This window comes from Chiroxiphia lanceolata, chromosome 20 (genome assembly GCF_009829145.1).
Source record: "Chiroxiphia lanceolata isolate bChiLan1 chromosome 20, bChiLan1.pri, whole genome shotgun sequence".
Lineage (NCBI taxonomy): Eukaryota > Metazoa > Chordata > Aves > Passeriformes > Pipridae > Chiroxiphia > Chiroxiphia lanceolata.
In genome coordinates, this window is record NC_045656.1 from 7,318,326 (window position 1) to 7,344,504 (window position 26,179).

The window sequence follows — 26,179 nt, forward strand, 5'->3', positions numbered from 1 at the left end:
ACTATTAATGCTATTTATAGTGCATTTGCCATGGCTCTTGTTTTATGTATTTGGATAAAGGTTATCAGCTTGAAGTGCTTCGGATGAAATGTTCCCAAAATACCACCCCTGACACACACACACACACACATATATATTATTGAACAATATAACTCAGGTCTTCAGTGTCTGAAAAATAGCTTTAGCAGATAGCCCATAATGGTGAAAACAGTGAAAATATCATACATTTTGATACTAGTGAAGGTTTGTTTTCCTATTTCAGGATTACAGAATAACAAATTCTGTAGCAATAAATACAATTTTGGGTACATTTTTCTTGACCCTACTTTGGGCCTACATTTTCCTTACCTTTGTGCCTGCTCATAGTGAGCATGTCATAGTTTTTGCTACTTATGTCCAAGGGCAAACCTAATCAACGATTGGTTTGAGCCTTCATATTAGATTCTCCACAACATTGGCCTAGTTCTGACTGGTATGTTTGCCATTTTTAGGACTCCTCTTCCTTTTACCCGTAGACTGAAATACATTGATAAACTTGAACCTTAATTTGTCCTTTGAACTTGAGAGAATGTTTTTCTCCTCTGTTAAGAATACCTCACTGAAGAGAAAGTGATTCTGGTAGAACAGCTTAATTTAAGTTTAATCCAGTTGAAGCACAACTGCCTGAAGTAAAAACTCCTTGGATAGTTTGATATTATTTTTCTTTTTAACTAGACTGAATTAAGTGTTGCCTGTACAGGACCAGATGTTGGCATTAAAATTATATACAGATAAGTTGGCTTAGGCCTCAAGTTAGACTATTTGAAAAAGTTATCTGTGTCCTGCTGTTAAATTCTGGTGTAAGCTAAGCTGGAAAATTTTAAATGTTTACTTCCAGCTAAATAACATTTCCATTTGTATGGTTTTCATCTCTGTCTATATTCATCAGGTTTTGTCACCAGAATAACATATTTTTAATGATTTGTAAGACAGCCTCAGGTTTTATGCTTGGTGAGATACATTGGAAGAGAAGCAAATATCACAGTAATAATTACATCTTCAGATGTATCCTAGTAGTGGATTTCCTGTAATGAGGATGTTTTGTGGAGAACAATAGATATGGCAGCAAATTCAGAGATTTGTTTTAAAGATGTTGTAGGTAGCTGACTCTGCAGTAGTGAGTTCCACTTTGACACAACCCTTGCATGCTCAACAGGAACATTAGATGGTTTCCAGGCACTTCTTTTTCAGGTGTAATTCTCTTTCTAGCAAAGACAGACTGGATGTACTACTGCTGTTACTTCTCATGTCTGTTGCTTCTGCAAGGATATACTTTTGATCTAACTTAGTAGAGACTAAGATTGTTTACAAAATATGCCTCATAGAAGTTATTTGATGCTATAGATGTTTTTTGAAATAAGAAAATATTTAGGGTTGATTTGGTTCTCTCTGTGATCCAGAAGTGGTAAGGAAGCTATGGTAAATACCACTTGTCTTATTCCATTCTTAGTGTATTTTGGGGAACACTTGCATAATCACTAAGATCCTATCTTAGAAGCATTTTCTGTTTTGTTCCTGTTCATATTAAAATCATGTAAACAACATGCTCTTACATTGAAGCCACACTAGAAACTATAAAAGCCTTTGGTGTTATCAGGAGTGACCCAGGCTCTTGTCTTCTGAATGACTGCTTCTGCAAGGCCATTACATTTTTCCTGTCCAAGTATGCTATGTAGTGGGAAGGATTTCAGTTTTATTTCCTTTTGTGAACCTGGACAAAGGGAAGAGCTGAACTTCAACCCTGGGCTAGAATCATGACTGAATTGGAAAGTCTCCTGGGTCTGACAGCAGGGTTTCAGTTATGGGTGACACACGTCCTCCCTGGGTTAACTAGGTTTGGGAGAAGCTTGCCTACAGCACCCCAGAGAGGGGTGGTTTAATACCTTCTGAGACCAACGTCTACCCTTTCTTTTATAGCTCTAGAACGTGTCTTACTCTTCTCACATTCTCCATCATTCTTGACGGACACGGTGCAGGATGAAATCCTGGTCTGTGCAGTCTGGTGCTCTCTGGCAAGTTCCCCTTACTCTAGAAGTTTATTGAGGTGTGTGATGCTGTCCTCCGCCTGCTTCTCCTTGCATGTCATTCCATTGGCTCTGGTCTTTGATCCTGCACCAGCAGAAAGCTAAGCTAAGTGAAAATACAGAGAGTTTTGTGTCAGCTTGGTGATCTGAAATGGCTCCATGCACAGTTAGGTGAGGCTGGAGACAGCCCCAGGGACTGGGCTGTGCCACCACAGCCAACCATGAGACTGGGAGACAGAGGTTGGTGGCACTTTTTGCTATATTTGTAGTGGTTAGGTTTCAGGATTCTTTGTTTTTATTGTCCTTTAACATGCTGAGGAGTTGCTGAAAATACATTGATTTCTCCATGGAGAAGAGACTGAAAAAAAAATCCAATGGATAAAGGGTCAGAAAACTACTAATCCCCTCCTGTGAAGTTCCAGAGGGAGAGTCCTTCCTGTGAAAAAAGAACTTAAAATATGAAAACATGAAATCAGAGGTGAAGTGCAAAGTGTCTGAGGGGAAGAAGTGTGCACAAAACAGGAGGAAAGGATGGAGAGCTGTTTAAAAGCAGAGTTGGCTTTTACACACTGTGTGCTCTCCTTGTCTAAGTGCTCATTTACAGTACAGAACATGGAGGAGGGAATACTTTCTGCAGGCCCTTAGAAACACAATGGACATTAGCCAGCACAATGGGGGCTCCAAACCTGGCTTCTTGAAGCTGTTTTTAAACAAATATTTGGTGATCACTGGAATTACAGTATTTTTTTTTTAGTTACCAAAGGGAAGCCATTGGGAACTTTTAATACCTGGTCAGAAATCAGTGCATTGTTACTCTAGATTTCTTTTATTATTAGTTTGTTTTGTTGTTTGTTTTTTTTTTTTACATCCTGCTATATCTTGGTTTCTTTGCCAGAAGAAAAGGCAAGGTAGCCACTGTAAACATATCATGAAATTGCCAAAGCAGCGATAAGTTTTGCCTAAACAGAGAAGTTTCTCCAGTTTAATCAGAGCTTGCTGAACCCAGATCTGCACCTACACTGTAGCTTTGAGATGAGGTTTTCCTTTTCTTAGGGTTTAGTGAAGACAGTCCAACATGAGTTAAAGTGATGATGGCTTCTTAATACAAGTGGACAGTAGCTTGTAGTTTTGCCTGTTGTATTGCTTGGCTAGAAACAGTTTTGATTTTTCTCTAGGGGTCAGGATGGGGTGACAGCATGAGATTTACATATTGAATATTGTCCTTAGAATAGAAAAGACTAGAAATGTTTTGTTTGGGGGAAAAGTTATATCTTGAGGAAAGAAGTGAGAATCATGGAACTCTAAAGCTGGCAGGCTCTGCATTTTTCTGTGCCTGTGATCTTCCACTGACCCTTATTACACTCCTGGCTACAGCCATGCAAATATTTTCTTTAGAGTGAGGTGTAATTTTATAAAAACAGTTTTCTCCTACACTCATTGAGTGCAGCATGTTTACAGGGCAGTCTCCTATTAGAATGTGGGGGAGCAGTGCCTGTGAGTTTTACTGGAAGCTTTTGCTGTGTGTCACTTGTGCCAATCCATATCTGAAAAGGAAATTTTGATGTTTAACGTTAATCTTGGAGATTTTTGCTTATAGCCAATGTGTATTACACCTGAATTCTTTAAATGTGAATAAAGTTGCTTTCAGCCTTTCACTTAGTTCATCTGAACTTAAAAACCTCTTTTTCTTTAGCCTGCTGCCATTGACTGAGCATCACTAGACACAGATTTTGAGGGGTTCGGTCCTTTAGGATCAGTCCTTGCCTTTGCGTTGCTGGTTCAGCTTCAGTTTGTTCTAGTCTGGCTGATTTCTAACCTGTGGAAAGCTTTGGGATCCAGGAGCATGGGAAAGTGGAATATGCAAGTGCAAGTATGTCGAAAGGGTAGGGAACGTTTCTTATAACAGTTTTTGGCTTGTTCCCCATCCATGTGTTCAGTCTGTTTTCCAAGCATCCAGCAATCCTTCCTCTTCCCTGACGTACCAGTGCTCAAGGCCAATAACAGACCCATGAGCCCATGCCCAGAGAAATGTTGTACTGAGATTTCTTGGAAAGAATCTCATGTGCTGTTGCACATGTTTGTTATTTTTGCTTCCCTCCCCCTTCTTAATATGCAATTCTCATTTCCTACCAGAGTCCCCTTTTAATTGGTGACTGTCCCTCCCTCCCCAGCCGAGATGAGAGGTTATTTTTGCTAGTGCTATTTCTCAAATAGGCCACGGGTATCCAGTAAGTAGTGCAGTAACTTTCTCCATCAGTTATGAGGATTTCTCAAGCTGTGTAGCAGTGGCGGTGCAACATGTTTCTCCTTTGGTGGCAGTGCAACATGTTTCTCCTTTAGTTCTCACTTGCAGTTGTCACTAACATTAACTCCTCCCAGTTCCCACTTCCTTGTAACCCAATCTGAATAAAGATCATGGGATTTGAATGTGCCTTGCTTTGCTGCTGCTGCTGCTCTGGGTGTTTGGGTTGTCTCTGTGCTTTTCATAAACTGTATACTGTGATCTTCTTTTTGGCTTTGCCTGGTCCAAGGAGCAGTTGACAGTTGTTAAAATCAGTTCTGGGCCAGCTGTGATTTGATGCGATTCAACTGTGTTAAATGTGTTCCAGAACTGTTTCCTGGCCTAGATGGCAAACTAGTTAAACCCTGGGTTTGGAATCTGTTTTGCTGTGATTTGGCCCTGTGCCCCTAGGTAAGCTACCTACCTCTTCAGGGTCAAATGGAACATGGGGTCTGTGCACAGCACATGATCTTCTGCCTCTAAATCCACTGCCCTCCCACATTTCCTTGGGGATTTTTTATTACTCTGTGCATATTAAAGTCTTGTCTTGAAAATTATGTACTGGACTAACTGAAGTAATGTGGCTTCACCACCCATAAAGACTGTGATGCAGTGATATGATTTTCCTTGGCATCAGCTGAGCAGGTACAAACCCCACTTTATGCTTGCTCGGTACATCCCAGTATGCAGCCAGGCTCACAGATTGGGGTTCTTATGAAGGTTTGCAACTTTGTTAAAAAAGAGGGTAACCTAGGCCTTCACAAAAATTCCTGCTGGCTCCTAGAAGTGCGTATCAAAGTTGGGAAGGAAATAATGATATGTTTCAGAAGCATTGCCTTGCTAAGAATGCCAAGCTCCATTTTTATTATAGGTTAATTGCCATATAGGCAAACCTCGAACTCTTACCTGTGCTTTTGGCTTAATTTTCCTTCTTCCCTTTCCACACAAACCCCCCTCTAACCCATGCTTTGAAGTGTTCAAAACTAGGTTAGTCTCTGGCTGGAGGTGTGTGGTAGAACCTCCTGTTAATTCTTGCTGGGACCTGCCCGTTTTGCAGCAAGAATGCAGGCGAACCCATCTGAATGCTGATCATCTGTCCTTTGTGAATGATGGAAGATTATTTTTCCCTTCATTTGACACAATACATGGGCAAAGGAATCCTATAACATCTCCATTCCAAAAGCCACCTCAGATGGCCAGAGCTGTAGAAGCTGGAGTGCCCATGGAGGGTGGGAGAAGAGGGCTTAATGAGGCTGAGTTTAGATGTTTGCATGGCAATCACGAGATATTTCCTTCCCCCACTCTCAGAAGATGTTGCTGTGAGCTGCTAGCTCAGAAGTTGACCACATTCTCACCAGATCAACCTACTCAGCAGTCCTGAACTGACCAGAGTCTTCAAAATTTCTCTCTTGCTGACTGGGAGGACAGAGTGCAGGGACCCAAACACTAAAATAATCTGTACTAAAGAAGAGGTCCATATATATGCTTTTTTATCCAAAGTGTTGTGGCAGAAGGAAGTCCTCATCTTCACCATTACCTTTGATTTCATTGCAATACTGCTGATGTAAATTTATTTGCAAAAACAAGACTGGGCAAAAGATTCATTCCTGATTTGACAATAACAAGCAGAGTGCTTTGAATACTAGACTAACGTGAAAATAGTTTACGTATAATGAACATGTTTTATCTTCAGTAGCTCGTAATTAGTCACAAAAACATAAAGAACATTTAAAGATTATTTGCTAATCTGTTGAAAAAAATTTACATGGAATTTTCGATGCACAATTTTTAAAAATATTTTGGAAAAGCCCCTGAATTTTTCAAAATGTTTCAGTGATAGATTCTTTTTCTTAAATATCCTCTGTCTCTTGAAAGTATTAATTCACACATTATTTTAGGTCTCTCATTTTCCCATGCTGCAGGAATTGGTGATTGTGGGCCACTGTGCAGGTTGGCCATCACATGGGGCTCTGGAATCTCTGCAGTGGCTGGTCCAGCACCAGGGTGTGTCATCCTCATTTGAATAGTCTTCCCATTGCACTCTGGTATTAAAAATTAATTACTGTAGTGACTATAAATTGGTATAATCAGTGTTTTTTGTAGGTATTACAAATATTTTATGTTTAAATAGAAACAACTGTAATTAATATTAATGTGATGAGAAATGAAATATTAATACACAAATAAAAATCTAAGCTATAACAAAGAAAGATTATCTTACATACGTGATGGTTTTATACTTTTCTCTGAATTGGCAGGATAATAATAGTAATTCCCTGTTCTGAATTTCATTCATAAATCTTAAGGTATTTTAAATGGATGATAAATGTGTATTTTTGTTCACATTTATAAAGTGGGGATACTGAAGTACAGGTGGAGAAGTGAGCAATTTGCCCAGTGTAGCTGATGGTGGGGTAGAAGAATTTGTCTTCTTGGTCCCCAGTTAACTTCAGGACTGCAGGTTGTAAGGGAGAAGCAGAAGTGTAGGAGATGCTGCATTGCCTGTAGGGTGTGGTGGAGCAGCACAGACCTTAAAGTTCAGCAGCACCACTGTCCCAGATCTCCTTGTGAAAGTCTGCCTGACCTACTGATAATGCAGGGGATGGGTTTTCTCATTTTATCATACTATGTAGAGTTTTCTTATCATAATAGCAATTTAATGCTGGTCATGAATGAGCTGGCTAAAGCTTGAATTCTGTAATATTCTGTGGGTTTATGTGTTTTCTGTGACTTTTTGCTGATTTTTATCTTTATATAAATCTGAAAAGGGCTTTTAATGCATTGTAAATCAGTCCCTGAACTTGATAAATAACAAACTAAGTTGTTTCATTTTGGGAGTTGGTCACGCACAAGGATAACTGGGAACTGCCCATCTAAGTGAAAAATATGCCTGTGCATATAAAATTGCAATACTTGGGTATTGTCTGGATATTTTTATGGAGATCTGTGGAGGCAGAGGGTATCTTTTCATCCTGTTTGTGCAGTGCCTAATACAGCTGAATCTCACATCTTCTTCAGGGTCTAATTATTGTGTAATGCAAGTGCACACTGCTGTAAAAAGCTGAGTGTGTTCTCACCTGATACCCTGGAAGGGAGGAAGACCTTCAAGCCCCTGTGCCTTCTGGGAATCTGTGAGCTCCATGATGAGCCATTGCTCAGCTCATCACAAGTAACTCTCATCTGTTCTGGATTCTGCTATAACTGTCTCTGCAGAGAGGTTTCCAGTGTGGGTATTCATTTCAAGCATACCTATGTGGTAAAATAGCTGGGGCTTACTTGGAAATGATAAAACTAAGAATTCTGTTGCTTCAGTCATTCTTTTAAACTACAAGAACCCAAAAAAACATAAAAGCCTTGTAATCTGAGTACCTGTGTGAAAGTGCTCAATATTTTGTTTTTCTGAGGGATTTCTGTTTGATGTTGCCACAGCCACAGAGTATGAAATTTAGCAAGTTTTCTCCAAGAATTGCTTTCAGCTTCAGAACTAATGTTCCCTGTGCTGGTTTGAGGTAGTTCCTACCTGTTTATCATGCCTGTTGCAAAATCTACCTCCCTATTTACATAGGTGTTGGGGAAACAGGGATGATATGGAGCAGCATGAGTGGAAGGAGGGGATGGTGTGAGTTGTGATTCTACTTGTCTGCTTATTTTCTGGTTTGGAGGCACCGAGCACCTGCTGATTTAGGGGTTTTCTGTATGTGATTTCATGCCTGTGATTAGCATTTCTAAGGACATGACACATACGGTCTCACCACTAAAATACATTCTGTAAATATGTAAAGAGAAAATTACAGAGATGGTCACTGTCCGACTGTCCTGACTGGTCTCCGGAGTCAACCCAGCAGGACTCGGCACGCTCCATTGGGCCCATCCGAGACAACAGATCTTGAACTTCAGACTTACAAGTAGAATTCCTTCTTGTATTGAACTTACCACCTGCCTTTGATGCTTCCTTAATAGCAGTTGCTTGTCTCATTTTCCTTCTTTTTAATCACTGGGGCAGGAGATTGAGATCTTTAGATAGTGCGTTCCACTGTCTTACTGTTTAACTGTTTAAAGTCAAACTCCATGGAGAATGTCAGCTGCGTCACAGAAATCTGTGATTGCATTTGATCTGAAATCAACCGTTTGTTGTTCTGAAGTCAACCATTTGTTGTGCTGGAATTTCTCAAGGTAGGTGATCACAGAATCACAGAATATTCTGAGTTGGAAGGGACCCTCAAGGATTATCGAAGTCCAGCTCCTGGCCCTGCACAGGACAGCCCCAAGAATCCCACCATGTACCTGAGAGTGTTGTCCAAACACTTCTCGAACTCTGTCAGGCTTGGGGCTGTAACCACTTCCCTGGGGAGCCTGTTCCAGCACCCAAACAACCTCTGAGGGAAAGAACCTTTTTCTTGTATCTAATGAATAGTAATAACAGGACTTGTAAGTTCTGGGGAGGAGTGGGAGATTCTCTGGGATGGCATATTTTAAAAATACTTTTTCTGGACAAAGTCTGAGAATGATACCTAGTTAGTTGATGTTCCTGTTGGAGCATTGTCCCTAAGTTAATAACAAGGCTAAGTTTATTTTACTGCTTTGAGAAATTATTAGTATTCTGTTGAATTGAGCTTGTGAATAAGGTGGAGGTGGCAGTCTGCTTAATTTCATATTTAACTACTGCGAAATCACAGCAAAAGGATATCAAATGCTTTGTCACCATTGTGCTGTTCAATAGTTATCACTGGAACCATGTGACCACTGGATGTTTAATATCTTACATTTCTGTAATTCCCTTTTTGTTTCTTTCTTGGTTTTTGTTGTTGCTGTGTAAAATTAAGTCACAAATTGTTAGGAGCAAGGAGACTGTGTACCATCTAGTTTGGTGTCTTGAACGGAGATTTGTGAGCTTGCCAGTCATGTCAGTGTGTTGAGTTCAGGTGTTATATGAAGGGTAAATCTCCTGGTGACGTAGAGTAGTCAGTGTACATGTTGTAGCACGGGCCTCTCTTGAGTTTTAATAAATACAGATGAGGTATGAACACTTCTTCCCTGCAAGAGGTGTGTCTTTTCCCTCTACAGGTGCTGCACTCTGCATGCATACACACCTAGCAGTTCCTCTGTCCCCAGAGTAGTACGGCTTCTTGCTCTGCAGCAAAGATGCTGCTCAGAACATTTACCTCATATGGAAGAAATAAGTTTGTAAAGCCTTCCAATAAGAGCAGTTTCCAATTTACAGTGATTAAACATGCTATACTTTGCTTTGTTTCATGGTGGTAAAAACCTCTTGCCTGTATAACTCCAAACCAACAATAAAACAGGCATAAACAAGCATAAAACAATGTAGCGTTCAAGGTATTTCTAAAGGGGAACAGTAACTAAACACCTTTTAACTTGATTCTGCCTGGCCTGGAAAGCAGCAAGACTGTTGCATTCCCCATTTTGATGTGCTGCTGCCATGGGTCAGGGTCTGAAGGGAATGTTCCATCACCCCTGGACACACTGAGTTTTGAGTTGCCCAGAAGGTACCAGCCAGAAGCAGAGGTACTGTTCTGAGCTCTCCTTGGAGGGAGAGCTGCTTCCCTCCTGTTTGGGTTTTGGTTTTTTTGTGGGTGTGATGTCATCATTCTGCGAGGTCTGCGCCGCCGCGTCCTCCAGGAAAACAAAACAGGGCGACGAGACCTGAATGTCAAATGCAAAAAACAAGCAGATCTGATTCTTCCTCTCCTCCCTCCCTCCCCCCTTTCTTTGAAAGGAGCTTTCAAGCTGACTTTATACAACAGGAATTAGCTTAATAGAAAAAAAGAGAGTGAGAGAAGCACAGTTATTTCTTTTCAGTTCTTACTATCAAGTTCTCAAAAATAACTCTTTCCTGCCTGGCTGGAGAATGGGATGTGTGTTGTGTGCCAGAAGCAAATACAGGGTGTTTTATAAATATCCAAGGGTTTTTTTATCTTTTAATGTAACCTTTCTCAGTTTTTGATCGTTTTGGAGATATTTAAATGAGCACTGCACAGTGTCTTCTTGCCATGCTTGTATTGGTTTCTACCAGAGAACTGTCCCATACACTTCAGGTGTTTGTATATATGTCATGGCAGTACCAGCAGCAGCCTTCCACCAAGATTACCTTTGGGCCCTGGCCAGGGTCAGGGGAGTAGCCAAAACCAACTGCTGTGCTGATATAACCAGACTGATTTTTATTCAAGCCTTTGAAATTATTATTAATATAGGAATGTACTGGAGTTCTTCTTTCTGGGACCCCTTTTGTGGCTTGGCAGCAACTGGCTCTCATGCAGCTCGTTGGCTATACTGAGCAATATGGTTCATGTAAACATGGGCAGGTTCATTCTTTTTCAGGCCAGAGCTTTACATATTCCTTCATTCAGAATGACTTTGCAAAATAATCTGCAGAGAGGCATTTGGAGGCTCTAAACTGAGTACTGGTAGTGAGAGGTTGAGCTGGTGGTCTCCGAGAAGCTGTCCAGATGTACTAAAAACTTCTTGGAGTTGACCAACACTGGAGCTGATATTCTTTGTCCTGTTGTGTTCAGGAACCTTAATTACGTCTTGGTTGCTCTTTATAGCTTGTGTCCAAAAAGTAAATAGTGTTTTCTGGCATGGCCTGTTGAGCTCTCAGTAGCTCCCTGTCCAGCTGGGCTGCTCGGGTGAGCTGCATGCATGATGAGGGAGCAGTTCTTGCTTTTTGCCGGTCGGTTGTTAGGGGTGTATCTGCCCAAGGTATCAGGAGGTCGTCCTACTTTCCCAGCTCAAAAATCCAAGATCCTTAGAATTTTTAAAACGGACACCTGATGTTCCCTTTGTTTGTTAGCCAACAGGAGCAGGCAGCAAATAGATCTTCTTTTAGTACAGGAACTGTTGTTTGAAACTTTGCATTTGGTTGAGTTTTTTTTTCCCCCTCTCTATTTGCCTGTTCCTACTGACAAACAAAAGGCATAATCCATTATTCCAAACTGCTGAAAAAGAGGCTTCAAATTGCCAGGTATGAAATTATGCTGCTTGTTCCGTTACCAGTAGGAAACGGCATGTGAGATGTTTCAAAACCTACAAAGGAGAAAGTTCTTTGTATGTTTGAATTTAGTATTCACAAAAGGTGTCAGATTGACAGCGGTGGAGATTGTGGAGATCGGAATTTTATTTATCCCTAGAGTAGGTGCAGTGCAGACTGCAGTAGTGCAAAAATTTCCTGTATTATTCTGCTGTTGCACCCTGCTCGTGCCCTTCACAGGCAGCCTCTTGGGGCGAGGAGCTCCTCCTCCTCTGCTCCCCTTCAAAAGGCTGGCTGCCAAAAGGATGTGAGGGTGGTTTTTCTGTATGTGATGTGGAGATGCTTGTCTCCTGAAATCTAAGCAGATGTGAAAGGAATTTGATAACATCTACCTCTAAACAGCCACTGGAGCAGAAACAGCCTTCAGCCCCCATGTTCTCCAGCTCTGTGCAGGCTGGTAGTCTTGAGGCAGAAGATGTTGGTGGTCATGATTCTGTTACTGACTGACTTAGCTGTTCTTCTGCAAAGGTTTAGCACTCCAGTATTGAAATTAAGGCAGTCAACTTGTCCTGCTTTGTCTAAAAATGTTTGGTAAACTCTCCAGGGAAATGGGAGGGTCTCTGGGAGGTGTCATGTACGAAAAGTGTTATGTTCTTGTGTTAGTCTTCCATTTGCTGAAATGAATATGGAGAGAGAATACCAAGCCCTGCTTCTGGAAAAAAGAGCAAAGAGCACAAACCCAACACTAAAACAAACCAGCAGGTGATTGATTTTTGAAAATTTCTGATGTCCCCATGCCAACTCCCTTGTCCTACTGCTCTTTTGGACTGTTCTTGTGCCTGTCCTCATTCCCTGGTGCTTTACTTCATGTCCTGATGGAACCAGGCCCCTGTGTCACATAATTCCAGACCACCTTAAGGAAGCCCTTCAGACCATAGAGCTCAGTCCTGCTCCAGCTGTGTCATGTGGTTATAGCCCTGAGTAGTAGCTTTAATCATCTCCCATTCCCATCCTTCATTAGATGGCATGATTGAGTGCTTTTAGTTTTGCTTTGACCAAATCACTGATTGCCTTCAGATCAGCGACTCGCTGCCATCCAGCATGGTGCAGGCCAAGACACAGGCCTGGGAGCTCAGTCCCTGCCAGCGTGACTGCTTAAGGAGAAAAATAAGATTATTTTAATTGGCTTTTTCTTTGCAACACTATTCCTTTACTACACCTCACGAAGATCAGATCAATCTTGGAAATCAGATCAATCACCTGTTGGCAGCTCCCGGCCTCACCTCATGCAAAAGCTGAGGCCAGGGCCCTTGAGACAGGCAGGACAACCTTGTTTTCAGAAAGCCCAAGTGTGAAAGCACATTCTCTCAAATAACCTTCTCTTTAAAGGCACAGGAAATAGTTTTGTCTATCGACTGGAGCAGTCAAATTATTGTCCCCCTCAGCCAGAGGGTAGGAGTGGAAATGGTTGCTGATTATTTCTTTTTCGTTCATTTGCTTTTGTGAATGATTGCTGAGAACAGCTGGATTAAATGGCTTTGTGTGTGAGCACACAAAGAACTCATGAAATATAAGGGTGTTTGGATCTGTGCTGTTGGAATAGACCAATTTCTGATTACAGTTTTCTGTCAAATTCAGGATGGATGTGTTCCTACTTGAGTTGAAATTGCCATTTCAACCTTAAAGTGCTGTAATGCTTACTAGGTACCTTCAAGCAACTTAAGCTCTTTCCTCATCTCTTCAGGCCAGAAGAAAGTGTTGTATTTCTTGCTTGGGAGCTGAAGAGTTGATGTACATGAAAAAAAAATGTTTAAATACTCCCAGTAAGAGTTAGCCCAGGTAGGATGGAGCTTGAACATTGAACCTGCTTTGTGGGCCTTGTTTCTGAGTTGTTCCAAGTACTAGCTTTAGGTATAGATGCTGACCTACCTCTTTCATCCCTTATGTTCAGGACAATTAGTAATAATGACAAAACCAGAAAAGAGCCAGATAATTTTTTAAAGCAGTGTTTTGGAGAAGAAATGTAGTCGTTTACCTTCTGTGCGTGCAGAATGATGTATCGACTCAACCTGTCTTTCTAGTGGAGAGGCAATCAAGCAACAGGAGGTCTAAGTCTGTGATTTGATAGATTTTTTAGGAAACCACCTGTATGTAGAGGTGTGCTGAATGTGCTGGGTGTGTTCCACTGCAGTGTATTCAACTCTTGACTGTGCAGTGCCTGCAGGTGCTGGTGTTCAGAGAAGACACAGCATTCCATGCTTGTGTCTGTAACAGACTGATTAAAAGATGGAGTCTCCTTCTCCATTGCCTCAAGGGATGGAGCTAAAAAGCCTCGATGCCACAGCTAGGCTGCTGCAGGAGCTGAGCTACTTGCAGAAGCTCCAGGAGGTACCTAGCAAGCCATCAGAGGCAGGTAGAGGAGCAAAGAAGATAAAAAGTTGTTATGGCAAGGACTTACTCTCCCAAATAAGTGTGCCAGGCAGATCTCACTTTGGATACCGGGAACCAGCCAATGGACACTCAGAGCCCTTCTTGGTACCAGGTGACCTTTGCTTGGATACTGGTGAACTGGCCAGTGGGCATCCAGGGACTACCAGGTATTAAATATGAAGATATTTAAGGCCGTACCCGGGGGGCTGTTGGAGGTCTGCTGAGGGAGCTGCTGCCACTCTGTTACCCTGCCTGCCAGTTCCTTCCTGGGAGGCTGCAGGTGGACCAGGGAAGAAGCCCAGCAGAGATTTACCAGCTTGCACACCAGTGGCACTTCATGGTGGTGGTAACTCCTGTCCTGTGCTTTTAACAGTTACCCTTAGCTTTTCCTACTTTTCTGTCTCCCTTCTTTCTCTCTGCTCTTTTGTGTTACAAAATAAAGTTGAATTATCATTTTGGGATCAAGCATCTGGCCTCTTTTGTGCCTTAATCTCGCTTATGGGAATGTTTTAGAACCTGGTTCTCCTCTGCATCTAAGCGGATCGGAACAGTGTCTTCCTCCTAGTGATATATATATAAATATTTATATATACACACAAAGCGATGCTATAGGCAGGTAAAGCATAAAGGTTAATTTGTTTATGTAAGTTCCATCAAGATGGAGACTTTGTATTTGCAAAGCACCTCCTGGAACGGGGGCCTGTTCCTTAGTGGGACCTGTAATTGCAGTGCAATGGTAGTAAGAGAGTGAACCAGCACCATGTGTTGCTGGGGCATTTTGCAGCTCCTGGTGCTGAGCAGGCAGTTATCCTTGGAGAGCAGCAGAAGATGCTCCAGCATGGGAAATCAGAAGGACTTTTCCCTACAAGAGAGGCTCCTCTTGTTTCCAGTTCCTGGAATATCTGTCCTGTGTTCAGTGAATCATTCCTGGAGAGCACTCGGGCAGTGTGGAGGAGAAAAATGCCTGCTGTGACTACAGGGGGTATAAAAGTCAGATGAGAGGGGAGAGATAGGAATATGTCAGGACAGAAGTACAGTGAAACTGGAACTGTGGAGGGGTTGGAGAGGAAGGAGCTATAGCTGATGGAGAGCTGGAGCTGGAGGTTTGCAGGAGAGGTGACTTGGGAACCTGGGAGATGGAGAGGGAGGCAGCAAGAGAAGATGGGTTGGCAAGGGAGATGGCAGTCTGAATTCTGACACTTTCTAATTTTGGAGTGCTTGCCTTTGTAACCTTAATAATTTTGTTCTAATACAGTAGATACAAAAATTGCATTATATGTTCTGAGGAATTTGGTTACTATGGTAATGGGTATATAAGTACATAAGAGATGAGATGTCAGCAGTCGGAACAGCTGTAATGTAGCACACAAACCTGTGACTGCCGGAATTTGGGAAGCAGGCCCTCACAAACTTCTGCTTCAGTCTCATTTCTCACTACCAGGATGTCTGTTGTTGTGTGAAAGTGACGTCAGAGCTTCTACAATAAATCCTTGGGGTTTATGGAATTTCAGCAAACCAGCCTGAAATCTCTGGGTAAACAGACCACGTACCTCCCTCCTGTGCCAGGACTAGAAGGTCTCTGTTCTCACCCAGCTACTGGAAGTGCAGGAATGGTGCTGACTGGACAGACCACGAGTGTGCAGGATGGGAGTGGGCTGCTGCTGTTGCCTTCTGCTCTGGCACCTGCCTCCCTCCTTGCTCGGAGGCCTGGGCTGCCTGAGCCATGACTCGTTCCCAGGGTCACACAACCAGTTTCCCCCTCCCCACTGTTGGTGTCCCTGTCTAGGTGGATTTGGGGTAGTGCAGCTGGTACCTGTTACAGTCCTTGCCAGAAGCCATTGTGTTCATTACAGCAGTTTGGTGATGGCGAGGTCCTGCCCAGCCAGAGCAGTTGGGGAAGGTGATGGGGAGCAAGGGAGGTGCTCCTGGGGGGTGTGAGGCAGGAATGTGGGGCAGCTCTTGATACAGGAGTGGAAAGGATGGTGGTTCTTGCATACTTTTTATCCCTTCCCTTGCCCCATCTGCAGCAAGGATATATTTTGTATGCCCACCCCCACCTTCTAATTTGAAAACCACTTGCACAGTGTTGTTGGGGGGATTATCCTCAACGGGAGGGGGTTGCTGGAGAGCTGATGGAGCAAGCAGTGTCCAGGCTGGAGCAGCACTGCAAGTACAGTTCACCCCACCAAAGTGAGGGTCAGTAGAGCACGTGTTGGAGATTGCCTAGAGTCAAGTTGGTGTAATGGTGTAATGATGAGTTAGTGCTGAGGACGTGTGGGTTGGAGGGAAGCTGCCGATAAGTTTTCAAGAATCAATCTAGAGACAATTTAAAATGGTGTTTTGGTCTTGATGTACTTATGAAAGGACTGCCTTAATGGAATCTGCTGGGGCAATTTGGGGGACGTTGTCAATACAGGGGAGGACTCAAGTCTCTCTGGAAGGACTGAATGAGCTGGAGGATTTACAATATGGATACCTAAATGAAATAGTACAGAGTGCATGGTCATGTAATAACAACAAATATACACTTAACACATAGTGTCTATAAAGATATATTATTATATATTAAGTACATATGAGATATAAAAGTATGGTTTATCAATTAGAAATGGAAAAATGTGAAAGGCTTGAGTATATCACTTGATACCATGGTGATTTTAAAACTTGAGTGCTGTATATCTAGGGAATAAGCAGATGTGGAGAATTCTGGTCAGGGATACTTTAAAAAAAAAAAAAAAAGCTTATTTTGGGACAGATGTGAGGAAGGGCTGGTAGGATGGTCTGGGAGGTCAGTTCTCTTTCCTGCGTCATAAAGGGAGGAAAAAATGGCTTTTTTCAGTTAACAGGCTAAGGCAACAGTATTATATCTACGTGTGTTTATCTCTCAATATTGAAAAGGGAAGAAAACTGTTTAAATGCTAAGGCTAGTGTGGGAAAAAGAGTAAGTCAGTGTAAACTTAAAATAATAAATCTGTAAATCAGGTCTTAACTAGCTCTTAATCTTAATTGGTTCCTAATCAAAATATGAGAGGGGTTCTGGAGCAGCCTTGTAATCAGAGTAGTGGCTTTGAGAAGTTCTCAGGAGTTGGTTATTATTTGATGATTGGATTCTATTATAAAGTTGCTTAAAATAGCAGCAACAGGACTTAATTGGACCTTCAGTCCTATGATTGTAACAATCCAATTGAGACATATTCTGTGTATCTCAGCCACTGCTACACAAATTGTTTTGTGTATTGGTTGAAATGAGCATTTTCCCCATGAAAGCAGATAAAACTCATCAAATTAAAAGGTTATGCTTGTTATCTTAATACATACTGAAAATATTTTTTGCTTCAAGTGAAAAACATAAAGGGAAGGGATCTAGACCTTGCAGAAACCACTGGAGAAGCATTTCTTTAAGTAGGTAGAATAGTGAAAAAGGTGGGTTTTAATTTGTTGTTGTTTGGTTTTGGTTGTTTGCCTCCTCCCTTTGTTGTGTGCTGTGTAAAAATGATTCTGCTCAGTCATGTGGAAACCAGAAGAATAAATACTCAACCTGAGCTGGAGTAAAACTGGACAAATTGCCATGACTTTGGGGAATTCCAGCAGGAAGGGAGGTGCTCATGGGCTCTGGAAACGTGTGACATAATTGCTGACCAAAGCTACCCCATTTATTGGTACAGATAATCTGGTAGAACAAAGTTAACAGTTATAAAAGGTTTTAAACTCTTTTGATGCTGAAATATGTTTAAACCCCTTTTTGAACCTGCTTTAAGTTACAAACTTGTGCAAGCAGCTGTAGACCCTTGTTGTACTGCCAGTAACCCTGTGTGCTCTGATGGGTTGGTCACTTCCAACGAACAGAATAATCTTTCACTGGTTATCTGTTGGGAAATGAGCTTCTCTGCCAGTGCTGAAGGGCCAGCACATACATGCACCTTGCTAGGACCTAATAAGGAACTCTCCTTATTTCCCTGCAGCCTTTCAATAAACCTTTTTGCTGTTTATGATAGTAGTCCTGTATTTAATAAACTCCTGTGTTTAAACAAAAATTACCTTTTTCGTAACAAGGTGTGTTTGATGATGCCTGTTTGACACTGGAGGAGTAGCAATATAAAAATTGCCATCCAGGTTCTCATACCTCACCTGTCTGGTCCTATGTGCTGTCTCTGGCAGTGGTGACACCTGGATGCTTCAGAATGGTGCCAAGAACATCCAGGGATACCTTACTTGACCTGGCTGGGGATGTTCCTACTCGTGTAGATGTCTGGTTTAAAAAGCAGTGTTTTTATCTCTTGGGCTCGGTGACTCACAGTCATTTCTGCAGGTTAATTTTGTTGTTTATGCCTTGATTGGTCAAATTCCTTCACTCTGTTATAAACACGCTTCTCTTATATTTTGTGGCCTCTCCCCTTGTTTTTGAAGTCTGAGCACTTGTCAGAGCCTTATTATGTATGATTTTTAACTCTTGCACCTTTTCTCCTCAAGCTTAGTTTGTTTTCTTGGGGATTTACAACCTCCCATTTCTGAGACCTTTTTTGTACTGTACTTCTGTTTTATTGCTAGGTGTGAATGAAGAATAATCTCCAGGAGCAAACCATGGCAGAGACTTCTTAATATATTGTCAGGAATTCTGTATTATTTTTCTGATTGATTCTTCATGTTGTTTTTTTTTAAGGAAGAACCAGTCTGACGTTGTCTTTGGCATAATTGTGCAATTATTTTCATTGAGCTGTCTGAGCTCCTGAGTTATGTTTAGTTTAAGAGTAGATATGTGCTTGATGGTTCTTTACGTTTTGACCTTTCATCTCCTGCCTTGTTGCTCATTCATACTTTTTTAAGGTTCCTGTGTACTTTTCGATGCTGTCAGCTACTCTAAATAAAACTTGTCATGTACCTTTCCCTCCCATTCCAGATCTTAAATGCAAATATTATACTGGATCTGCACAGTATCTGTGGCCACTCTGGTGGCAAGAGCCTTTTCCCTTGCTCAAAATATGTAATTATGTATCTGACCTCTTGCTTCTTTTGAGTTTTGTGTCAGTTCAGACGTGATGTTTCTGTTCTCCACCTGTGATTAATTCTCACAATAATTTTGTGTGGAAGGCTATTACCACTTCTTTGTGAATATCCTTTTGAGTTCTCTTAATGACATATAGTCTAGTGCATAAATGGTTGGCTTGCTAGTTCTTAGTGCATCACAGTCACCAAGTGATTAGCACGTTGCTGCCACTAATTAATAGTTCAATTATTCTTCTGTTCGGTTTGGCTGCAGCCGTTGTTGGGAGCTTCTCTGGAGTGGCAGCTGCTGGAAGGGGACAGCAGTTGTGACAAAAGTGTTCGTCACTCTGGAGCTACCTCAGACTTTAGTGCAGCTGCTTACTCGTCTGCATAGGTCAGTAATGTTTAATTTACATGATTATGGAAGGACCAGCTGTCCTGGTCTGTGAGAGCACCTTACCTTATACTCAGTCATCTTCTTTGTGCAGGTGATTTACCATCTCTCCTGTTCCCTTGTTCTCCCAGGTGGCTTTTTTTCCAGCCTGGTAGTGGGTCAGGTTGGGTGACCCCCCGGGGCTTCTCACTGTCACAGCTTGGTTTGTAGGATTATTCCTACAGAATCTCACGGTTTTCTCTTGGATTTTTCTGTTTGTGTTTGACTTCATTTTCTACCTTAGGTCCTTCCTGCTGGCTTCAGTTTTGCCAGGTTCATACTTGCTCAAATAAGAGTCTGACCTGCGAAATGGGAGGTTGGACACAGCCTCTGGCTGGAGTGGGAGTGTCCTGGAGTTCTGTACTCCAGGGAATTCAATTGCAAGCTCAATTTAAACATTTTCTCTTTTTTCTTTATTTACTGATTGACCAGAAAGACTTTGAACTGCTTCCTTTCAGGCCTCTTTTCTAAAACTATGGGTGATACTGCTACTTTTTAATTACTTCTTTTCTCAAGGGTAATTATCTATGTTGTGAGCTTTAGTAGCTTATTTCTGAGTTATTTATGCTGAATCCAAAATAGCTAATTTGCTTACATTTACTCTTATTTATTGTTCTGGTGCAAAATTGCTTAGGGGTCAAGAAAAGGTTTCTTTAAACTCAAGTCCCATTAGGATATCTGACTAATTTTTTTTTATGGGCAGCTGGAGTTTCCCAGTATTTTTGCCTCTAGACTTAATTGACTCTCATCAGCTGGCTGCTTGCTAACCTCTTCCTGGCCAGTGTGCTGCCAGCACAGCATCTCCCACACTGGAATTGTTATAACATGTGCCCCTTGTTCCAAGAGAGGTGGCCATGGAGAGTTGGCTGTAGGTGATGCACTCACAGGATGTTTACTAATGTGATGCTTCACGTAGTAAAGGAGAAGAGTTGGCAAGGACTGTGAACTTAATGAATTGCAAAAGAAGGGGGACAGAAGATTTCATTTTTTCCAGTTGCCTTCCTCATAGCTTTGCTAGCCTAAGGAATCACTAAATTTAGAACTGACCTTCTTAATAAATGTACCAGAACTATCACAAGCAAAGACATCCAGGAGATGTTCATGTTGAATATGTCAGGGAATGGTGAGCACTTTTTGAACTTTCATGGCATTGGTCTTTGAAAAATTAATGTAGGCTATTCTTCAGCTGTTCTGTAAGTCTAATTTTTGATCCCATGGAATGTTTTATTTTAAATAGGAGAAAAAATACAAGATGCTTTTTTGCATTAATTTTTTTCAACTGCATCAGTAATGTCTTTTATTTATGTTATTTAAGTGGTAGATTTGGTGTGAGTGACATTGTAAAAATTACCAGTGAGCAAAACTAGTCTTTTCAGGAGTACTGATATTTTAGGTATATTTGTGTTTGCTTATAACTGCCATATATAACCTGTCAAAATAGATACAGTTTGTTCAGAATATCTGTCTTTAACACAGAAACAGGCTTCCCCAGTTAGTTATCTTTTGCACTACTTAGAAAACTCGAAAGATTGGGGAAATAATTAGAAATACAGAAAACTGTTTCCATTCTGTTTGAAGTGGAAAGCACATGATGATTACTGCACTGTTGGCTTTGGTGCTGGTGTGGATCATCCTAACAAATATTTACATCCAAGCAAGAAACACAGATCCTGGGCTTGTCAGTGGAGGTTTGGGAAATGCAACTTTCTGACCCTTTTGCTAGTGACATTCCTGGAAAGTAAACACCCAAGCAGAACAGCTCAGCCGGATCAGAGAGTGTGCTGGGGTAAGTAATTCAAGGAGTTGATGATGGACATTTTAGTGTCAGAATCTTGAGAGGAAATCAAAGTAAGGCACAGAGTCTACAAGTGCACGTATAAGAGAAATGCAAGCAGTGCTCGAACATAAAAGTGTCTTCCCGAGGCTATTCTGTGAAGAAGTATAATACAAGAAAAAAGAGGTAGGGAAGCAGAGAGAGAAAGGAAAAAATATCTGCAAAGAGGTTTTTTCAGGATAGAACCATTCCTCAAAAATCTTTTAAAAAGAAATTGAATAAGGAATACTGGAATGGTAGGCTTGCTCCTTGTCAGATGAAGAAAGATGTACTGAGTTGGGAAGAAAAGCCTGTTTGAACATCAGTGCTCACACAGACAAAAAAACCTGCCAGAATTCACCGTAATATCCAGGTACAGATTCATCTTCTCATTATAATCTATTCCTTCTAGAAATACATAGATGAGGGAATGTGAAAGATATGAAGGGGTCAGCATTTCATGACTGTTCCTTGCTGTGAAGTCCTTCTACAGAGGAGGATCTCAGTTCCTGTGCAGGAAGCAGAACTGTTGTTCCACAGGTGTATGTGGGGTCAGAGACCATGTGAAGTGCCCTTAGTGCCATAAGACAGGTTATGAAAGTGTCCAGCATGGCTGTAAGATCTCACCTTCTTCAGCCTTTGGCAGCAGAAGGCTCTCCTGACTCCTGAGGTGGAGTAATCACCCTGGGGATTTTCCTGCCCCTGGGGACTGGCAGAAAGCATTTGTACATGAGCTTGGTCTGAAAAACAGGGTGGAAAAGAGCAATGTCTCAGTGGGGCTTCCCATGGTCCACAGGTACCTTCCACAATTCAGTTTGCTCAACTCATTCCAGGTGGTTTTGTTCTGCTAGTAGTTGGCACTATTTCAGGATGGTTCTTTTTTTGATCAGTTTTGTGATAGTATTTTTGATTTCTTTTTCCTATTTAACTTTTTTCTAACAGTTTCTTGTAGAATGTCATTCATCTGCACCTCCCTTTTCCTTAATGACAGACAGTCCTGGTGGATTCAGTGTGGAGAACAAATGTACTGCAAAGAATGATTTTAAGATCATTAGGAGAAAGGCAAGTTCATTACTTTGTCAGCAATTTTTCCTCTGAGCTGCAACTCACTGCTAAGTGGTAAAAGTAAGTTAGGAGGGAGATGTTCCTGAGTGCCCCTTGCCCCTTTTGCAGGGCATGGGAGAAGCTAAATGCTACTTGCTGCATCTTCAGGCTTTCCTTGCTTCATTTTCTGGGGTTTTTTTTCTTCCTTAATTGCCACTCTAGGAAGATTTCCAAATTGCAGAAGTAGGATGAGAAAAAGTAACCTGTAGTTAGTTTGTTGAGGGAAACCCACAGAGGGGTCTGTTGTACGGGGTTTCACCTGAGTCCAGGGACTACAATTGCTGTCCATTCTGAGAGGCTTGGAGGTGCTGATAGACTTTTTATCATGTCAGTCACCTGGAACACAACTGTCTTGATACCATCTGCCATAGGGTCATGGAGCATGGACAGGAAGCTCATTTTTAGCTGTTCAGGGAAACAACCCCTTTCTGCTGTGAGCACAGTAACTCTTCTTCCATGTGTTCAGAACATGTTAAGGCACTTGAGGGCTGCTCTGCTTTTGTCAGAACAGGAAAAAGAGAGTTGACTGGGTGGACCAGAGCCTGGGTTAAAAGAGGTTTGAAGAAATGGAAAGCAATAAAAACCATTATATATAGTTTTCACAGACTTGCTGGAAGGAGAAATTTGGTGCGGTGATCAAGAATCATGGAGGACCTGATAACTGTGTGTCCCTGTGTTTGCTGAGATGTGCAGAAGAGTGGGTAGAAGACAGTCCTGAATCTGACAGTATCACAATGGCTGCAGATCCCTTGAATTTCAGAGAAGCCAACAGAATTCCTTCTGTCTGTGCCCTTATGGAAAGGCCCCACCGTTGCAGGCTGGCTGGCACCTGGTTTTTGGGAACAGCAGATGAAGTTACAGGACCTGTAGTGGGTAATATCTGCCTTTTGTCTTTCTGGATAAGGTAACTCCATGCATAGAATTTGTCAGGCTAAAATTTTAAAGGCTGATTTATATGCAGATCACAAAATTAAGTCAAGGGTAGTAGCATCATTCCTAAGGTCACATATATCAGCACTGCCTGATGTGACAAGTGTTCATTTCTTCTGATGCTGGACCTTCATCAGCTTTTCTGCTGTGTCCCCACGAGCTGTACAGCCCTTCCACTTCCCATTCCAGGTTAGTCTTTTCTGAGAGTGCTTACTTCTTTTTACCTTTTATCAGATCTTTTATTAAGAGTTTATAAAAATGGGGTTTTGTCTGCTACTTCAAAAAAACCCCACAACTATGCTTTCAGGTCAAGTGTTCAGTGCTACACAGACATTTTTAAAAATTTTATGCATTATTACCATCTAATCATTCTGTAGACATTCTTACCATCTAACTCTTACTTTAGACATAATTGTAAGTAAAAGAAAAAAATTGAGAAGTCAGTTCTTTCAGTAATTCCAGTTCATCATATTTATTATAGTTGTGGAGATTTTCAGTGTCAGCTGGAAGCCATTCAGGAAATTTTTAATCGTGTGTTGAGAGGATAATTTAGTCTCAGCTTCATACACTCCCCAGATCTGACCCATATGCAAGTAAGAGAAAATCCCTTTTCCCATTTTTGACAGTTGCATGATGACACTCCTTCCCCATCTATTTGATGCTTTTGCATTAGACCCTGCCAGAAGAAATTACACTAAAATTTAGCAACAGTTTGCACTGCATGCAATGCAGATTCTTAAAAAAAAAGTCTAAATATCTGTTTCCAAATGAAGTTATGCTGTGGTGGGATGCTGGTTTTTTTGTTGGTTGTTTTATTACTTTGAGTAAGAAGATCTGCAAAGGACCAGTAGTTTTCTGTACTGAATATTCACTTTATAGTGTGTCAACTCTAAAGTGCATAGAGGCTATAACTGATCTCCTGTTTGTTTTTAAAGTGTAGTGTGTATTCATTCTACCAGGCAAAAATACACAGTTGGAGCTATGTTTGATGCTAAACATAAGTTTTTATAGATGTTACTATGCTCAGTGTATGGGCTAGCAGATGGCTATAACATAAAACATGTCTCAAATTGCAAATAACTTTATTTGTAACTCAGTAATGGAGGACAACTCTCCTGTCAGGTTCCCTGGCCATCGTCGGAGGCCGCGTGTTGTGCCTCTTGTGCCCGGTGAAAAGGGGAGGCACAGGATGGTGGATGCAGAAATCTGTTTGTTTGTTTCCATTTTGGGCTCACGTGGTATTTGTTTAGCTCTGGCTCTAATATTCTTGTGTATAGAAGCTGAAGGATGCTGGGTATGTTAATTCCTTGAAACGTCATCTGTATGGACAAAGTGTGCTGCTTTTTACTGCTAATCATCTACAAGCGAGTCTGTGGGGTAATTTGGTTTCTACAAACTTTTGAACCACATTAAGGGACTACAGATGCTTTACTGTATGTCATGATTAGTGTAACTGAGCACCTCACTCTCACTGAGTTGGTCTGTGTGGGAACTTGAGAAATAATATGATGGACAGGTGAAAATCTCAGCAAGTAGGTTCCCTTTTCCTCTGCAGGGAAGGCCAAGCACATTCTCCTCTTAGTGCATTGGTTTATTACGTGAAAACAGTTATCTGTGACACCGACAGCCATCAGAGTTCAAGTGTAGTGTGGACAGATTTTAATGTCTCTGAGGTCTCTGCAGCATAAGACCTAAATATGCACTTTAAATATGGCAACTGACCATTTTGAGCTTTGCTTGTTCTGCTCTGCAGCATCCCAGGGGATCTTAGTCACAGGGGTGGGTCTTACTTCAGCTTGAGCAGGAGGCAGAAAACTCCACAGAGAACAGGTCTTATCCCGTCCTCATCTTCAGCTTCCTTATGCCAGAGGTTCAAGGGGTGTGTGTGTACATTTAATGTAGCCATAATTACAGGGATGAAACATCTTATTGATTCACAGACTTTTGTGGATGTGTGCGTGCGGTTTCTGCTAACTGATAGTTGTTCAGATGAAAGTAATTTGATAAAACATTTTGGCCTGTATTCAGTGTCATTTACACCAGTAATGGATGCCACTAACTAAACACAGTGAGTTCAGCCTACTGTGTGGAAATAGAGTTGGGCCAGTCCTGTGTCTTGGTCATTCTGTGGTTTGCTTTGAATCTTTCTCATGTTCCTACATCACCTTGTTGGTTAGGAGTGGAGTTGATCTAAGTACCAGTAGTTGTGATTATGCAATACAATATTCTGTTTTTGTATGACTGACAACTAGGAAAAAATGTGAATTTATTTATCTAATTTTAGCAGCCTGCAAAGCGGCTTGGAGTTAGAGATAGGCACAGTCAGAGGGTGCCATATCCTGTTTGCAGTGCCTGTCTTTTGGCCAGGGCAGGATCCACCTGGTCTGAGCTGCCTAAGGTGAGATGATCAGTCCCATCCACTGGTAACAACTGTGTTTGATGGTGTAGCTCCACGGATCCAAAAAACCTGTAGTGAAGAGACTGCACTGGTGGAAGAATGTAAAATACCCGAGTGCAACTTGACTGTACTTTAAAAAACCAGCTGCCTGCTGCTATATGATGTAATTTTCAGTGCAGTTTAGTTGTAGGGTTGATTTTTTCTTTTTTATCTTAAGACTCATCTGTATTTTTAATGCACTTAAAATAATGCAGTAACTGTTTGCATGTCACTTCTGCCTTCCCTTCCATTTCCCCACAGCGTTCAGGTGTCACTACTGCAAGACAGGAGGCAGAGCTCAGCTCCTGGCACTGCTGGGCTTTGGCAGGCAGTGCCTGTTGTCTGGCTAAAAAGAAGACTCAGGGAATTTAATATTGTAGTATCCATAAAAATGGGAGCACTTAATATTAGGTGAGACTGTGTAAAGCTTTCTTATGGATGGAATTTACATTAATGCATTTTCTTTTTCCATCTAAGCAGATCAAATGATAAGCGCAGTGTCATGTACACGTTTGTGACTACTCTGTTAAATAGATTTTAATACTTAATATTTTTGTTCTCATGCATTTCAAAGCAGCAATTATTTCCAAGAATAAAGGTAATGAGATTTGTCTTGATGCTCTCAGGATTAAAAAGGGAAAAAAGGCTATATTTTAAGGTGTACCACAGCAGCTGAGAACTTCTACTCCGTCCTGTCCCACGTCTGTGTGTGTTGTC

The 26,179-nt window shown here is 41.5% G+C and overlaps 1 protein-coding gene across 3 annotated transcripts in view; it reads left to right on the forward strand.

Moving 5' to 3' along the window:
* TAOK1 (TAO kinase 1) overlaps nucleotides 1-26,179 on the forward strand; it is a 65,320-nt gene that overhangs the window by 1,289 nt on the left and 37,852 nt on the right. The window contains exon 1 of one of the 3 annotated variants that reach the window (XM_032707734.1): nucleotides 19,034-19,139. The exons of the other annotated variants lie outside the window; for them this stretch is intronic. The gene's annotated coding sequence lies outside the window, so the exon portion shown is untranslated. Of the gene's footprint in view, nucleotides 1-19,033; nucleotides 19,140-26,179 lie in introns of those variants that run through there. 3 annotated transcript variants of the gene reach the window in all.